We start from the raw sequence: 19017 nt of genomic DNA, 5'->3' as shown, positions 1-19017 counted from the left end.
AAGCTTAGAATGGAAGTCCAAACCTTCAAATAGAAGGAAGGTGAATCCCTCTATGAAGCTTGGGAAAGATACAAGCAATTAATCAGAAGGTGCCCTTCTGACATGCTTTCAGAATGGAGTATCATAGGTATCTTCTATGATGGTCTGTCTGAACTGTCCAAGATGTCATTGGACAGCTCTGCTGGAGGATCTCTTCATCTGAAGAAGACGCCTGCAGAAGCTCAGGAACTCATTGAGATGGTTGCAAATAACCAATTCATGTACACTTCTGAAAGGAACCCTATGAATAATGGGACAAATCAGAAGAAATGAGTTCTTGAGATTGATACTCTGAATGCCATACTGGCTCAGAATAAAATATTGACTCAGCAAGTCAATATGATTTCTCAAAGTCTATCTCGAATGCAAGCTGCACCAGGCAGTACTAAGGAAGCTTCATCTGAAGAAGAAGCTTATGATCCTGAAAACCCAGCAATGGAAGAGGTGAATTATATGGGAGAATCCTATGGAAACACCTATAATCCTTCATGGAAAAATCATCCAAATCTCTCATGGAAGGACCAACAGAGGCCTCAACAAGGCTTCAATAACAGTAATGATGGAAGAAACAGGTTTAGTAATAGCAAACCTTTTCCATCGTCTTCTCAGCAACAGATAGAGAATTCTAAGCAGAGCCACTCTGAATTAGCAACTGTAGTCTCTGATCTAATTAAAACCACTCAAAGTTTCATGACTGAAACAAGGTCCTCCATTAGAAATTTGGAGGCACAAGTGGGTCAGCTAAGTAAGAAAGTTACTGAACTCCCTCCTAGTACTCTTCCAAGCAATATAGAAGAGAATCCAAAAAGAGAGTGCAAGGCCATCACCATAACCCACACGGCCGAATCTGGAGAGGAGGAAGAGGCAGTGATCTCCACTAAGGAAGATCTCACTGGACGTCCACTGGCCTCCAAGGAGTTCCCTCATGAGGAACCATGGGAATCTGAGGCTCACACTGAGACCATAGAGATTCTATTGAATTTACTTCTGCCATTCATGAGCTCTGATGAGTATTCTTCCTCTGAAGAGGATGAAGATGTTACTGAAGAGTAAGTTGCTAAGTACCTTGGAGTAATCATGAAACTAAATGCCAAGTTATTTGGTAATGAGACTTGGGAGGATGAACCCCCTTGCTCACCAAGGAACTGGATGACTTGACTAGGCAAAGATTACCCCAAAAGAGACAAGATCCTGGAAAGTTCTCAATACCTTGCACCATAGGCACCATGACCTTTGAAAAGGCTCTATGTGACCTAGGGTCAAGCATAAACCTCATGCCTCTCTCTGTAATGGAGAAACTAGGAATTTTTGAAGTGCAAGCTGCAAGAATCTCATTAGAGATGGCAGACAATTCAAGAAAATAAGCTTATGAACTTGTAGAGGATGTCTTGGTAAAAGTTGAAGACCATTACATCCTTGCTGATTTCATAATCTTAGAGACTGGGAAGTGTATGGATGAATCCATCATCCTTGGCAAACCCTTCCTAGCCACAGCAAAAGCTGTGATTGATGTTGACAGAGGAGAATTGGTCCTTCAAGTGAATGAGGACTCCCTTGTGTTTAAAGCTCAAGGATCTCCCTCTATAATCATGGAGAAGAAGCATGAAAAGCTTCTCTCAATGCAGAGTCAAACAAAATCCCCACATTCAAACTCTAAGTTTGGTGTTGGGAGGCCACAACCAAACTCTAGGTTTGGTGTTGAGAGGCCATCATCATGCTCTGAGTATCTGTGAGGCTCCATGAGAGCCCACTGTCAAGCTTCTGACATTAAAGAAGCGCTTGTTGGGAGGCAACCCAATTTTTACTTATCTATGTTAAATTTCTATTTGTTATTTTATGTTTTCTGTAGGTTGATGATCATGTGAAGTCACAAAAACAATTGAAATAGCAAAAACAAACTGAAAAATAGAATGAAAAATAGCACACCCTGGAGGAGAAGCCTACTGGCATTTAAACGCCAGTAAGGGCAGCAGAATGAGCGTTAAACCCCCAGTCTGGCACCATTTTGGGCGTTAAACGCCAGAAATGGGCAACAACCTGGCATTTAACGCCAGGATTGTCAGAAAAGGGCATTTTGTACGCCACTTGGTGCAGGGATGAAAAATCCTTGACACCTCAGGATCTGTGGACCCCACAGGATCCCCACCTCTCTCTCTCTTCTTCACCCATTCACCAAACACCTCAATACCTCTTCCCCAAAAACCCCTCACCTATCAAGTCCTACCCTCTTCTCCATAAACCCTTCACCAATCCACATCCATCCATCATAAAACCTCACCTACCTCACCATTCAAATTCAAACTATTTTCCCTCCCAAACCCACCCTATATGGCCGAACCCAAACCCTCTCTCCACCCCTATATAAACCCATCTTCACTCCTTCATTTTCACACAACATAAACACTACTTCTCCCCCTTGGCCAAAACACCAACCCACCTCCATCTCCTCCATTTCTTCTTCTTCTACTCTCTTCTTTCTTCTTTTGCTCGAGGACGAGCAAATATTCTAAGTTTGGTGTGGTAAAAGCATTGCTTTTTGTTTTTCCATAACCATTTATGGCACCAAAGGCCGGAGAAACCTCTAGAAAGAGGAAAGGGAAGGCAAAAGCTTCCACCTCCGAGTCATGGGAGATGGAGAGATTCATCTCAAAGGTACATCAAGACCACTTCTATGAAGTTGTGGTCAAGAAGAAGGTGATTCCCAAGGTCCCTTTCAAACTCAAAAAGGGTGAATATCTAGAGATCCGACATGAGATTTGAAGAAGAGGTTGGGAAGTTCTCACCAACCCCATTCAACAAGTCAGAATCTTAATGGTTCAAGAGTTCTATGCCAATGCATGGATCACCAAGAACCATGATCAAAGTGTGAACCCGGACCCAAAGAATTGGCTTACAATGGTTCGGAAGAAATGCTTAGATTTTAGTCCGGAGAATGTAAGGTTGGCATTCAACTTGTCCATGATGCAAGGAGATGCACACCCCTACACTAGAAGGGTCAACTTTGATCAAAGGTTGGACCAAGTCCTCATAGACATTTGTGAAGAGGGCGCTCAATGGAAGAAAGATTCAAGAGGGAAGCCGGTTCAACTAAGGAGGCATGACCTCAAGCCCGTGGCTAGGGGATGGTTGGAGTTTATCCAACGCTCAATCATTCCCACTAGCAACCGGTCTGAAATTACTATAGACCGGGCGATCATGATCCGTAGCATCATGATTGGAGAGGAAGTAGAAGTTTATGAGGTTATATCCCAAGAACTCTACAAGGTGGCGGACAAGTCCTCCACTTTGGCAAGGTTAGCCTTCCCTCACCTCATTTGTCACCTCTGCAATTCAGCTGGAATTGACATAGAGGAAGACATCCTTATTGATGAGGATAAGCCCATCACTAAGAAAAGGATGGAGCAAATAAGAGAACCTCACCATGAGCATGAGGAAATTCCTCATCATGAAATCCCTGAGATGCCTCAAGGGATGCATTTTCCTCCACAAAACTATTGGAAGCAAATCAACACCTCCCTAGGAGAATTAAGTTCCAACATGGGACAACTAAGGGTGGAGCACCAAGAGCATTCCATCCTCCTCCATGAAATTAGAGAAGACCAAAGAGTCATGAGAGAGGAGCAACAAAGGCAAGGAAGAGACATTGAGGAGCTCAAGCACTCCATTAGATCTTCAAGAGGAAGAACAAGCCACCATCACTAAGGTGGACCCGTTCTTTAATCTCTCTGTTCTTTATTTTCTATTTTTCGAATTTTTATGCTTTATGTTTATTTATGTTTGTGTCTTTATTACACGATCACTAGTGTCTAAGTGTCTATGCCTCAAAGATATGAAAATGAATCCATCACCTTTCTTAAATGGAAAATGTTTTTAATTGAAAAAGAAAAAGAAGTGCATGAATTTTGAATTTTATAACAGATTAATTATTTTGATGTGGTGGCAATACTTTTGTCTTTCTGAATGAATGCTTGAACAGTGCATATTTTTTACTTTGATTGTTCATGAATGTTAAAATTGTTGGCTCTTGAAAGAATGATGGAAAAGGAGAAATGTTATTTGATAATCTGAAAAATTATAAAATTGATTCTTGAAGCAAGAAAAAGTAGTGAATAAAAAAAGCTTGCAAAAAAAAATATAAGCGAAAAAAAAGAGAAAAAAAAAGAGAGAAAGAAAAAGCAAGCAAACATAGCCAATAGCCCTTTAAACCAAAAGGCAAGGGAAAAATAAAAAGGATCCAACGCTTTGAGCATCAATGGATAGGAGGGCCCAAAAGGCTAAACCAAGCTGTCCCTAACCATGTGCTTGTGGCGTAAAGGTGTCAAGTAAAAACTTGAGACTGAGCGGTTAAAGTCATGGTCCAAAAGCAAAAAGAGTGTGATTAAGGGCTCTGGACACCTCTAATTGGGGACTCTAGCAAAGCTGAGTCACAATCTGAAAAGGTTCACCCAGTTATGTGTCTGTGGCATTTATGTATCCGGTGGTAATACTGGAAAACAAAATGCTTTGGGTCACGGCCAAGACTCATAAAGTAGCTGTGTTCAAGAATCAACATACTTAACTAGGAGAATCAATAACACTATCTGAATTCTGAGTTCTTATGGATGCCAATCATTCTGAACTTCAAGGGATAAAGTGAGATGCCAAAATTGTTCAGAAGCAAAAAGCTAAAAGCCCCACTCATCTAATTAATACTAATCTTCATAGATGTTTTTGGAATTCATTGTACATTCTATTCTCTTTATCTTATTTGATTTTTAGTTGCTTGGGGACAAGCAACAATTTAAGTTTGGTGTTGTGATAAGCGGATAATTTATACGCTTTTTGGCATTGTTTTTAGTATGTTTTTAGTATGTTTTAGTTAGTTTTTATTATATTTTTATTAGTTTTTAAATAAAAATCACTTTTCTGGACTTTACTATGAGTTTGTGTGTTTTTCTGTGATTTCAGGTATTTTCTGGCTGAAATTGAGGGACCTGAGCAAAAATCTGATTCAGAGGCTAAAAAAGGACTGCAGATGCTGTTGGATTCTGACTTCCCTGCACTCAAAGTAGATTTTCTGGAGCTACAGAAGCCCAATTGGCACACTCTCAATTGCGTTGGAAAGTAGACATCCTGGGCTTTCCAGAAATATATAATAGTCCATACTTTGCCCAAGATTTGATGGCGCAAACCGCGTTGCAAATCAGCTTAAGAATTCTGGCGTCAAAACGCGAGAATTGGCACAAAAGCTGGAGTTAAACGCCCAAACTGGCACAAAAGCTGGCGTTTAACTCCAAGAAAAGTCTCTACATGTGAAAGCTTCAATGCTCAGCCCAAGCACACACCAAGTGGCCCCGGAAGAAGATTTATGCATTAATTACTTATTTCTGTAAATCCTAGGCTACTAGTTCTCTATAAATAAGACCTTTTACTATTGTATTTTCATCTTAGTTCTTCTAGTTCCCTCTCTGGGGCCAAAGCCAATGACCACCATTATCACTTTTGTATTTTCAATGGTGGAGTTTCTACACACCATAGATTAAGGTGTGGAGCTCTGCTGTTCTTTATGAATTAATGCAAAGTACTACTGTTTTTCTATTCAATTCACGCCTACTTCTTCTCTAAGATATTCATTCGCACTCAAGAACATGAGGAATGTGATGATTATGTGACACTCATCACCATTCTCACCTATGAACGCGTGCCTGACAACCACTTCCGTTCTACATGCAAACAAGCTTGAATGTGTATCGCTTGGGTTTCTAATCTAAGATTAGAACCTTCGTGGTATAGGCTAGAATTATTGGCGGCAATTCCTGAGATCCGGAATGTGTAAACCTTGTCTGTGGTATTCTGAGTAGGATCTGGGAAGGGATGACTATGACTAGCTTCAAACTCGCGAGTGTTGGGCGTGTGACAGACGCAAAATGATCAATGGATCCTATTCCAACATGATCGAGAACCGACAGATGATTAGCCGTGCGGTGACAGCATGCGTAGAACATTTTCACTGAGAGGACGGGAAGTAGCCATTGACAACGGTGATGCCCAACATAAAGATTGCCATGGAAGGGAGTATGAATGATTGGATGAAGGCAATAGGAAAGCAGAGGTTTATGAGGAACAAAGCATCTTCATACGCTTATCTGAAATTCCTACCAATGAATTACATAAGTATCTCTATCTCTATCTTTATTTTATGTTTTATTTATCTTTAATTATCAATCCTCCATAACCATTTGAATCTTCCTGACTGAGATTTACAAGATGACCATAGCTTGCTTCAAGCCGACAGTCTCCGTGGGATCGACACTTACTCACGTAAGGTATTACTTGGAGACCCAGTGCACTTGCTGGTTAGTTATGCGGAATTGTGACAAAGTGTGATTCACGTTTGAGAGCTCCAAGTCTTTGGCGCCATTGTTGATGATCACAATTTCGTGCACCAGGTGTCTATTATAGAATTCACCCGACCTGAAAGTATCCATTTGGGGAATGTCCGGTGCAAAAGTAATTGAATGGGTAAGTCGCCAATCCCTAAAACGGACTATGTAATGTACTTTATCGGGTTACGGGTGGGCATTTTACCAGAGGTTTCTATTGTATCAATTCGTGAACATGTGGTGTGAGTCCCATGCATCAAACTTTTGACGGATGGTTGCTTGAAGCCGATCCATTGCTTCCTCGAAAGATGGACATTCTTCCATGTAGGGTGGTGGAAGGTAGAACTCGTCTTGTGGTTGAAAGTTCTCATACATTGGAGGTGGTTCATCTTGATCATAGTATGGAGGAGGTGGTTCTTGGAAGTATTGAGGTTGAGATGGTGGTGGTTCAATATGTGGCTCATGTAGCTCGAAAGGTGGTTGGTATAGTGTATATGGGTTAAGGTCATATGGAGGTGTTTAGTGGAAAGGGACTTGTGAGTATGGTTGAGGGAAATGTTAAGGATATGGCTCATAGGCATATGGTGGTGGTTCTTGAAAGTCACAAGGAGATTTGCCATAGCCATTTGATTGATATGCATCATAGAATGACTCTTGTTCATAGTGTATTGGTGGGGGTTGTTGCCAATAGGATTGATCATATGCATATGGCTCCTCCCACCTTTGATTGTCCCATCATTGATGCACATTCTCATTGAAGCTTCTATTTCCTACAACATAGTTAGAACCAAACTCATAGCCAAAGTGAGAATTCATGATAGCAAAGGCAAAAATAAAAAACACGAAAACAAGGAGATAAAATCTAGCTACTACATCAAACAAGCAAACTATTCACAATATTCACATATGTACAATAACTAATAATATAACACCATTGCAATTCCCCGGCAACGGTGCCATTTTGATGAATGGATTTTTGTGTGTGTAGAATTCACTAATAAAATCTCGTCGCAAGTATAGTTTATAAACCAACAATAATTCTTTCATACAAAAATTTGGTTGTCACAAGTAACAAACCCCTAAAATTATAAACCGAAGTATTCAAACCTCGGGTCGTTCTCCCTAGGAATTGCAATAAAGTGTTCTCGTTATTGGTTATGAAGTATCTTTCGGGTTTTTGAGATAAGAGACAAGAATTATAAATGGCAAAGGAAATAAACTAACAACTAGAAAAGCTCTTGGCAAGGAATGAAAACTAGAAGTCCTATCCTAGTTATCCTTCTCAATTGTGATGAGAATTGTCCATTGCTCCCACTTAGTTAACCCCTAACTATGGAGAAAAGTCAAGTGGATGGACTAACTTGATTCCACAAATCCTAGCCAAATCCTAAAAGAAAGACTAGCTTTAGTGGCATTCAAGTCAATTAGCAACTTCTAATTATCAATTAACAAAGGAATTAGATAACTCAAGAGTCACTAATTACTCTACCAAAACCAAGAGGAGAAAAATCTATTCTACAATCCAACCAAGCTTTTTATCAAACACTTGGAGTGCAAAAAAGGAAAGTAAATCTATACTACTCAATTACAAGGAATTAAACAAAAACAAATGAATCATAAATTGCATTAAAAGAGAAATAGAAGAAACAAAAATGCATCAACATAAAAGAAAAGAATTACAAGAATTAAAGGCTAAACTAGAGAGAGGAAATGTAGAAGAAGAAGAATTACAAAAGTAAAAGTGAATCAAAGCATGAAATTAACCTAGATCTAAGAAATTCTAATCTAGATCTAACTTAATCCTAATTCTAGAGAGAAGTGAGAGCTTCTCTCTCTAGAAACTAACTTTACTCCAAAACTAAACTAAACTAAACTAAACTAATGTAATGTGTTCAAAAGTTCAATGTGTGTTGATTTCTCTTCATTCCTTGGGTTAAATAGCATCAGAAGTGAGTTGGATTTGGGCCTGGAAAGCCCAGAGTTCGCCCCCAGCAGATTCACTTTAAGTGGGTCACGTGCGAACACCGACGCGTACGCGTACAGCACGCTTACGCGTCGCTTGACAATTTTCCATCCATGCGTACGCGTCATGTGCGCGTACACGTCGCCATGTGACCTCATCGTTTCACGCGTGCGCATCTGTCACGCGTGCACGTGGAGTGAATTTCTCCCAATCCTTGATTTTCCATGATTTCTCCACTTTGCATGCTTTTCTCTTCATTCCTTTGATCCATCCCTAGCCTTTTCAACCTGAAATCACTAACAAACATATCAAGACATCTAGTGGAATCAAAAGTGAATCAAAATTAGCAATTAAGGACCTAAAAAGCATATTTTCACTCTTAAGCGCAAATTAGGGAGACAATCATGAAACCATGCCATTTCATTGAATAAATGTGGGTAAAAGGTTATAAAACTCCCTAAATTAAGCACAAGATAAACCCTAAAAATGGGGTTTATCAACATACATCAAACCTAAAAGTATATAGTATGAGCTTGTATTTTATATTCTCTGAGTTGCATGAACAAATGATGATTTCTTTTCCCAATTATGTTTGAAACAGCAAGCGTTTATTATCCATGATGGTAGTATTGAAGAAATTGTTATTTGCAACTTCTTAAGATTATATAAACTCTAACATTTTTTATTTATATTTTTATTTTTTATATTTTTAAACTCTAACTTTTATTCCTCCTTTCTTTTTTATTTTTTAAAGAAGCTTATCTTTTCCAGTTCATTTTTTGGCTTTGGAACCAGAAATTCTTTCTTCTAGTAATTTTTTAAAAGTACAGAATTTGGCCATGAGTAAGCAGCCTTCCTAATACCATTTGTATGCTATCGTTTATCCGGGATACAAGTACCTTTGTCTCTGTTTTATTTCTAAGTTATTCTCCCGTTCTCTCTCTAGGATTACTTGTTGAATTAAAATATATTATTACTCTCCTATTACATAATTGTGATAAATTTTAAATATTTCTTTTGACACTTTGCCTGAATTTTTTTAAAAGATTTTCGATTTGTAATACCTTTTTAAATATTTATTCATTTGTTTACATGATTTCAAAAGAGTAGATATACATAAGAGTTGGATCTCAAAGCCACGAGGAAGTTACGAATACAGGGCCGGCATGAACAGATTTTTGGACTTTGCATTTGCCAATGCATCATCCGATGGGATGATACATTGTCCATATCCTTCGTGTGGGTTCCGGCTTTTCCAAACTAGAGATGATGCCTATGATCATCTGCTGATAAAACCTTTTCCTACCAATTATACCTTTTGGTTGCATCATGGTGAGAGACACGTAGGAGAGAGCTCAAGTGAGAGATAAGAAGGTGAACCGTGTAGCGTCCACCGAGATCCAATGCGCCACATGGTTCATGAAGCATTCAACTTTCAAGGTGTCCTTGCCGATGAAGAAGACTCAAGCAATGAACATTTGGGGGGGTGCTGAAGAGTTGCCGTATTTGTACAACGAACCTAGTCACGCGGCCCATGATTTTGATGAGCTGCTTGAAGATGGAGAGTGATGAGCGGATATTTTATACGCTTTTTGGGGATAATTTCATATAGTTCTGCATATGTTTTAGTTAGTTTTTTGTCTATTTCTATTAGTTTTTAGGAAAAATTCATATTTCTGGACTTTACTATGAGTTGTGTGTTTTTCTGTAATTTCAGGTATTTTTCTGGCTGAAATTGAAGGAGCTGAGCAAAAATCTGATTCAGGCTGAAAAAGGACTGCTGATGTTGTTGGATTCTGACCTCCCTGCACTCAAAGTGGATTTTCTGGAGCTACAGAACTCGAAATGGCATGCTTCCAATTGCGTTGGAAAGTAGACATCCAGGGCTTTCCAGAAATATATAATAGTCCATACTTTGCACAAAAATAGACGACGTAAACTGGCGTTCAACGCCAGTCCTCTGCCCAATTCTGGCGTCCAGCGCCAGAAAAGGATCAAAAGCTGGAGTTGAACGCCCAAACTGGCATAAAAACTGGCGTTCAACTCCACAAATGGCCTCTGCACGTGAATTGCTTAAGTTTCAGCCCCAGCACACACCAAGTGGGCCCCAGCAAACACCAAGTGGGCCCCAGAAGTAGATCTCTGCATCATCCATCATAGTTTATCCAGTTTTTGTAAACCTAAGCTACTAGTTTAGTATTTAAACAACTTTTAGAGACTTATTTTGTATCTCATGACATTTCAGATCTAAACTTTGTATTTTCTGATGGCATGAGTCTCTAAACCCCATTGTTGGGGGTGAGGAGCTCTGCTGTGTCTCGATGAATTAATGCAAGTATTTCTGTTTTCCATTCAAACACGCTTGTTCCTATCTAAGATGTTCATTCGCGCTTAACTGTGATGAAGGTGATGATCTGTGACAATCATCACCTCCCTCAGATCATGAACGTGTGCCTGACAACCACCTCCGTTCTATATACGATTGAATGAGGATCTCTTAGATTCCTTAATCAGAATCTCCGTGGTATAAGCTAGAATTGATGGCGGCATTCATGAGAATCCGGAAAGTCTAAACCTTGTCTGTGGTATTCCGAGTAGGATTCAAGGATTGAATGACTGTGACGAGCTTCAAACTCCTGAAGGCTGGGCATTAGTGACAGACGCAAAAGGATAGTAAATCCTATTCCAACCGGATCGAGAACCAACCAGTGATTAGCCGTGCTGTGACAGAGCGCGTGAGCGTAGTTTTCACTGGAAGGATGGAAGGTAGCCATTGACAACGGTGATCCACCAACACACAGCTTGCCATAGGAGGACGTGCGTGCGTGAATCAGAAGACAGAGGAAAGCAGAGATTCAGAAGACAAAGCATCTCCAAAACTCCAACATATTCTCCATCACTGCACAACAAGTAACCTTTAATTTATGCTCTCGTGGTTATTCGTAATTCAACTGATAAACATAATTGACTTCCTGACTAAGATTTACAAGATAACCAGAGATTGCTTCAAACCAACAATCTCCGTGGGATTCGACCCTTACTCACGTGAGGTATTACTTGAACGACCCAGTGCACTTGCTGGTTAGTGGTACGCGTTGTGAAAAGTGTGATTCACAATTCGTGCACCAAGTTTTTGGCGCCGTTGCCGGGGATTGTTCATGTTTGGACAACTAACGGTTTATTTTGTTGCTTAGATTAGGAAAAATTTTCTCTTTTTGGTTTAGAGTCTTTTATTATTTATCCCTTGTTAAAACACTTTAAATTTATAGCTCAGTTAATTAGAACGTGGTGTTTATGTTCATGGTAATTGGCTATCATATTTTTTAAAACCTTTTTCAAAAATAATTTTTCTGTTAAATCCTGTGCCAAACTTTAAGTTTGACGTTTTCAAAAATAATCTTTCTTAAAATTTTCGAAAATTTTCATAACTCATTTGGCTAGAGCGTTAATCTGTGTTCTTGGTAATTGGGTTAGAGTCTTTTATATTCTTTTCAAAACCTTCTTTTTCATAAATAATATTTTTCTATTAAATCTTGTGCCAAACTTTAAGTTTGGTGTTTTCTTGTTGATTTCCCTTTGGTTTTCGAAAATTTTGGTTTGGTTTTCTAAAAACTTTAAGTTTGGTGTTCTTTCTTCATGTTCTTGTGTTCTTGTGAGTCTTCAAAGTGTTCTTGAGTTTTCCTTGTGCCTTGATCTTAAAATTTTTAAGTTTGGTGTTCCTTGGTGTTTTCCCTCCAAAATTTTCAAAAACAAGGAGCATTAGATCTAAAAATTTTAAATCTTGTACTATCTTATTGTTTTTCTCTCTCCTCACTAAATTCAAAAATATCTTTTCAAAATATCTCTTCTAACTTCCTAACTTCTTATCTTTTCAAAATTTGTTTCAACTAACCAACTAACTTTTTGTTTGTTTCTTAACTTTTTCAAAACTACCTAACTAACTCTCTCTCTCTAATTTTCGAAAATATCTTCCCTCTTTTTCAAAAATTTCTTTTTTTTTACTAATTAATTTTTATTTTCTTTTACGAAAAAAAAAAATTTTTTTTCAAAATTCAAATTCTTTTTAGTTATTTTATTTTATTTAAGTATTTACTTCTTATAAAATAAAATAAATAAAAAGATAAATCAGTCCAAGTTATATCCATATATTCATCATGGACATAAGTGGAAATGAACAGTCCAAGAGGACTCTGGGGTCATATTCTAACCCCTCTACTGCTTCATATGGGAGTAGCATATGCATACCCTCCATTGGAGTTAGTAGCTTTGAGTTGAATCCTCAGCTCATTATCATGGTGCAGCAAAGTTGCCAGTATTCCGGTCTTCCACAGGAAGAACCTACAGAGTTTCTGGCACAATTTTTACAAATTGCTGACACAGTACATGATAAGGAAATAGATCAGGATGTCTACAGACTATTACTGTTTCCATTTGCTGTAAAAGATCAAGCTAAGAGGTGGTTAAATAACCAACCTAAGGCCAGCATAAGAACATGGAAACAGCTGACAGAAAAATTCCTGAATCAGTATTTTCCTCCAAAAAGGATGACACAGCTAAGGCTGGACATCCAAGGCTTTAAACAAGGAGATAATGAATCTCTTTATGATGCATGGGAGAGATACAGAGAGATGCTACGAAAATGCCCCTCTGAAATGTTTTCAGAGTGGGTTCAGTTAGATATCTTCTACTATGGGCTTGCAGAAGGAGCTCAGATGTCTCTAGACTACTCAGCTGGTGGATCTATCCATATGAGAAAGACAATTGAAGAGGCTCAAGAGCTCATTGATACAGTTGCCAGGAATCAGCATCTGTATCTAAGCAGCAACCCTTCCATGAATGAAGAGGTTAAAACAGTAACTGCTGAATTCAGTACTGTAAAACAAGCTGCTGAATTCAATCAGCAATTGGATTTTCTAACAAAACAGTTAGCTGAATTCAAGGACAGGCTACAGGAGACAAGGATAGCTAATATACATATGGACGAACAGTTTAAGCAAACAAAGCAGCACCTATCAAGGCAAATAGCAGAAGAATGCCAAGCAGTTCAATTAAGAAGTGGGAAAACATTAAATACCCCACCTCAAGGCATCAAAAATTCAAGAAATGAGCGACCCACCAAAGATTCACCTGAGGACAGTAAGAGCCCAGGGAAAAATAATTCTGGCACTAAAACGCCAGAAAATGGGTGGAAGGCTGGCGCTGAACGCCCAGACCATGCCCAAAACTGGCGTTCAGCGCCAGAAACAAGGCAGGATTGGCGTTCAACGCCAGAAATGGGCAGGAATCTGGCGTTGAACGCCCAAATGGGGCAGAATCCAGCGTTGAACGCCCAAAATGGGCACATTTCTGGCGTTCAGGCGCCAGGAACAGACAGTGAGCTGGCGTCTAACGTCACTCCAGCTTCTGACTCTGGCACTCAATCGCCAGTGAGGGATCAGACACACACAAGTGCTGATAACAACCCCTCTAAAAAGGCTCCTTTAACCACTAAGGTTGAGGAATATAAAGCCAAGATACCTTATCCTCAAAAACTCCAGAAAGAGGAGCAGGATAAGCAATTTGCTCGCTTTGCAGATTATCTAAGGACTCTTGAAATAAAGATTCCATTTGCAGAGGCACTTGAGCAAATACCTTCTTATGCCAAGTTCATGAAAGAGATCTTGAGTCATAAAAAGGAGTGGAGAGAAACAGAAAGAGTTCTCCTCACTGAAGAATGCAGTGCAGTCATTCTGAAAAGCTTTCCTGAAAAGCTTAAAGACCCTGGGAGTTTTCTGATACCATGCATATTAGAAGGTGATTGCACCAAGACAGCTTTATGCGATCTTGGGGCAAGCATCAACCTGATACCTGCATCCACTATCAGGAAGCTTGGCTTAACTGAAGAAGTTAAACCAACCCGGATATGTCTCCAACTTGCTGATGGTTCCACTAAATACCCATCAGGCGTGATTGAGGACATGATTGTCAGAGTTGGGCCATTCGCCTTTCCCACTGACTTTGTTGTGCTGGAAATGGAGGAGCACAAGAGTGCTACTCTCATTCTAGGAAGACCCTTCCTAGCAACTGGACGATCCCTCATTGATGTCCAACAGGGGGAAATAACCCTGAGAGTCAATGATGATGAGTTTAAGTTGAACGTTGTCAAAGCCATGCAGCATCCAGACACATCAACAGACTGCATGAAAGTTGATCTCATTGACTCTTTGGTAGAAGAGATCAACATGGCTGAGAGTCTCGAATCAGAGTTGGAAGACATCTTTAAAGATGTTCAGCCTGATTTGGAGGATTCAGAGGACATGAAAGAGCCTCTGAACTTTCTTCTGAAAGAGGAAAAACCTCCTAAACCCGAGCTCAAGCCACTACCACCATCCTTGAAATACGCATTTCTGGGAGAAGGTGACACTTTTCCAGTGATCATAAGCTCTGCTTTAAATTCACAGGAAGAGGAAGCACTTATTCAAGTGCTAAGGACACACAAGACAGCTCTTGGGTGGTCCATAGGTGACCTTAAGGGCATAAGCCCAGCTAGATGCATGCACAAAATCCTATTGGAGGATAATGCCAAACCAGTGGTTCAACCACAGAGGCGGCTAAATCCAGCCATGAAGGAAGTGGTGCAGAAAGAGGTCACCAAATTACTAGAGGCTGGGATTATTTATCCCATTTCTGATAGCCCCTGGGTGAGCCCTGTTCAAGTCGTCCCAAAAAAGGGAGGCATGACAGTGATTCATAATGAAAAAAATGAACTGGTTCCTACAAGAATAGTTACAGGGTGGCGCATGTGTATTGACTACAGAAGGCTCAATACAGCCACCAGAAAGGATCATTTTCCTTTACCATTCATAGACCAGATGCTAGAGAGACTAGCAGGTCATGATTATTACTGCTTTTTGGATGGCTATTCAGGCTATAACCAGATTGCAGTGGATCCCCAGGATCAAGAGAAAACAGCATTCACATGTCCATCTGGAGTGTTTGCTTATAGAAGGATGCCATTTGGGCTATGTAATGCGCCTGCAACCTTCCAGAGATGCATGCTCTCTATTTTCTCTGACATGGTAGAAAAATTTCTGGAAGTCTTCATGGATGACTTCTCAGTATATGGAGACTCATTCAGCTCCTGTCTTGATCACCTGAAACTTGTTCTGAAAAGATGCCAAGAAACCAACCTAGTTTTAAACTGGGAAAAGTGTCACTTCATGGTGACTGAAGGAATTGTTCTTGGGCATAAAATCTCAAACAAGGGAATAGAGGTGGATCAAGCAAAAATAGAGGTAATTGAAAAATTACCACCACCTGCCAATGTTAAGGCAATCAGAAGCTTTCTGGGGCATGCAGGATTCTATAGGAGGTTTATAAAGGATTTTTCAAAAATTGCAAAACCTCTAAGCAATCTGCTAGCTGCTGACACGCCATTTGTGTTTGACACAGCATGCCTGCAGGCGTTTGAAACACTGAAAGCTAAGCTGGTCACAGCACCAGTCATTTCTGCACCAGACTGGACATTGCCATTTGAGTTAATGTGTGATGCCAGTGATCATGCCATCGGTGCAGTATTGGGACAGAGGCATGACAAGCTTCTGCATGTCATTTATTATGCCAGTCGCGTTCTAAATGATGCCCAGAAAAATTACACAACCACAGAAAAAGAACTACTTGCAGTGGTTTACGCCATTGACAAGTTCAGATCATACTTAGTAGGATCAAAAGTGATTGTGTATACTGACCATGCTGCTCTTAAATATCTACTCACAAAGCAGGATTCAAAACCCAGGCTCATCAGATGGGTATTGCTTCTGCAAGAGTTTGATATAGAAATAAGAGACAGAAAAGGGACAGAGAACCAAGTGGCTGATCATCTGTCCCGGATAGAGCCAGTGGAAAGGACGTCCCTCCCCTTTCTTGAGATCTCTGAGACGTTCCCTGATGAGCATCTATTTGCCATTCAGGAAGCACCATGGTTTGCCGATATTGCAAACTATAAAGCTGCACGGTTCATACCCAAGGAGTACAATAGAATACAAAAGAAAAAATTAGTCACTGATGCAAAGTACTACTTGTGGGATGAACCCTATCTCTTTAAGAGATGTGCAGACGGAATTATCCGTAGGTGTGTCCCCAGAGAGGAAGCACAGAGAATCCTATGGCATTGCAACGGATCTCAATATGGAGGCCATTTCGGAGGTGAGCGAACAGCCACCAAGGTCCTCCAATGTGGCTTCTATTGGCCCACACTCTATAAAGATTCCCGAGAGTTTGTACGTAATTGTGACAGTTGCCAAAGAGCTGGTAATCTGCCTCATGGTTACGCCATGCCTCAACAAGGAATCTTGGAAATTGAGTTGTTTGACGTATGGGGAATTGACTTCATGGGACCTTTCCCACCATCATACTCAAACACTTATATTCTGGTGGCAGTTGACTATGTATCAAAATGGGTTGAGGCTATTGCCACACCCAACAATGATACTAAAACAGTACTGAAGTTCCTTTAGAAACATATCTTTAGCAGGTTTGGTGTCCCTAGAGTGTTAATCAGTGATGGGGCACTCACTTCTGCAATAAACAGCTTTACTCTACCATGGTTCAGTATGGAATTCGCCACAAAGTGGCCACACCATATCATCCACAAACCAATGGGCAAGCTGAAGTCTCTAATAGAGATTTAAAGAGAATCCTGGAACGGACAGTAAATACCCGTAGAAAGGATTGGGCAAGGAGCTTGGATGATGCTCTGTGGGCTTACAGAACAACATTCAAGACCCCCATAGGGACCTCTCCATACCAACTCGTGTATGGTAAGGCATGCCACTTGCCCGTGGAACTGGAACATAAGGCCTACTGGGCAACCAGATTCCTAAACTTAGATGCCAAATTAGCAGGAGAAAAACGATTGCTCCAGCTAAATGAGCTAGAGGAATTCAGATTCACAGCTTTCGAAAATGCCAAGCTTTATAAAGAAAAATAAAAAAAATGGCATGACAGAAAGCTGTCATCTAGAATCTTTGAACCAGGACAGAAGGTCCTGTTGTTTAACTCTAGACTCAGGCTATTTCCCGGGAAACTGAAATCCCGGTGGAGGGGACCATACGTGATTACAAGTGTGTCACCATATGGTTACGTGGAGCTTCAAGATATTGATTCTGATAAGAAGTTCATTGTCAATGGACAAAGAATCAAGCATTATCTTGAAGGCAACATTGAGCAAGAATGCTCAAGGCTGAAGCTAGATTAAAAGCTCAGCAAGGTCCAGCTAAAGACAATAAAGAAGCGCTTTCTGGGAGGCAACCCAGCCATGGGGCATTAATCCTCTAAGCATTTTGCCCTATTTTCCTTTTTATTTGTTTATATAAAGTTTACTGACACTAAGGTAAAGGATCAATTGCATAAGTTTACAGGGTTACAGAAGGAATTTGCACACAAAACAGAGATAGGGAGCTCAATGGCAAGAAAACGCCAGTAAAGGGGCATTTTGGGCGTTCAGCGCCCTAAATGGGCATCCACTGGGCGCTGAACGCCAGTAATGGCAGCAATTTGGGCGTTCAACGCCAGAAATGGCCACCCACTGGGTGTTGAACGCCAGGAATGGCAGCAAATGGGCGCTGAACGCCCAGGAGATCAGCATTTGGGCGCTGAACGCCCAAAACAAGCAGTGTTTGGGCGTTCAAACGCCAGGAAGACAGGGAGGAGCCAAATCCATTTATCCCACACGTATTTCCATTTTAATTTCAAATTTTATACTTCAAGGCATGATTTTTACATGAACATGTCAAGAACCCTGATTTCTAAAAACCTTAATTTCTAAAAATCCATCTTTCCAAATTCAATCCAACTCTTTTCAAAATCTTTTCTGAAAACAAATCTATCTTTTTCATTCAAAAATCTTTTCAACTAATCCATATCTTTTTTTTATCTTCATATTATCTTTTTCAAAATCCAAATTTATCTTTTTCAAAAATCTATCCTATCTTTTCAAAATTACACTATATCTTCTATCTTATCTTTTTCAACTCAATCTTTTTATCTTATCTTTTCCAATCTTTCGAAATACCACCCCCCCACCCCTTTAAAATTGGGTTCGGCCTCCCCCCTCCTCCATCACCAAGTGCACCTCGATCTCCTTCTATCCATCTCCTTTCTTTTCTTTTGCTTGAGGACAAGCAAACCTCTAAGTTTGGTGTGTTTATCCGGTATCACTAAGATCATGGCTCCCAAAGGAAAACAATCCACTCCAAGAGGCAAGAAAGAGAGCATTCCAAAACCACTTTGGAATCAAGGGAAGTTCTTATCTAAAGAACATTCAGACCATTATCTTAAAGTAATGGGTCTGAGATCAGTGATCCCGGAAGTTAGATTCGATCTGAAAGAAGATGAATATCCGGAGATCCAGGAGCAAATTCGAATCAGGAACTGGGAAGTCCTAGCTAATCCTGAAACGAAAGTAGGAAGGAACATGGTCCAGGAGTTCTATGCTAATATGTGGCAGACTAACAAGCAAAGACTATCTGGAATTGCCTGCTACGAATTTCGGACCATGGTCAGGGGAAAGATTGTTCATACCACCCCTGACAAGATCAGAGAGATATTAAAGCTACCTCAGCTAAAGGATGATCCAGACTCCTTCAACAGGAGGATGATGAGAGCAGACATTGG

At 40.1% G+C, this 19017-nt stretch overlaps 1 non-coding gene across 1 annotated transcript; it reads right to left on the bottom strand.

The window, feature by feature from the left end:
* On the bottom strand, window positions 1-108 carry LOC112760838 (small nucleolar RNA R71). The gene has a single exon (XR_003181259.1). It is a non-coding gene; the product is annotated as a small nucleolar RNA R71 (small nucleolar RNA).
* Between the last annotated feature and the right edge of the window lie 18909 nt (window positions 109-19017).

This window comes from Arachis hypogaea, chromosome 16 (genome assembly GCF_003086295.3).
Source record: "Arachis hypogaea cultivar Tifrunner chromosome 16, arahy.Tifrunner.gnm2.J5K5, whole genome shotgun sequence".
NCBI classification, from domain to species: Eukaryota; Viridiplantae; Streptophyta; class Magnoliopsida; order Fabales; family Fabaceae; genus Arachis; species Arachis hypogaea.
This window is presented reverse-complemented; position numbering and strand designations above follow the sequence as displayed.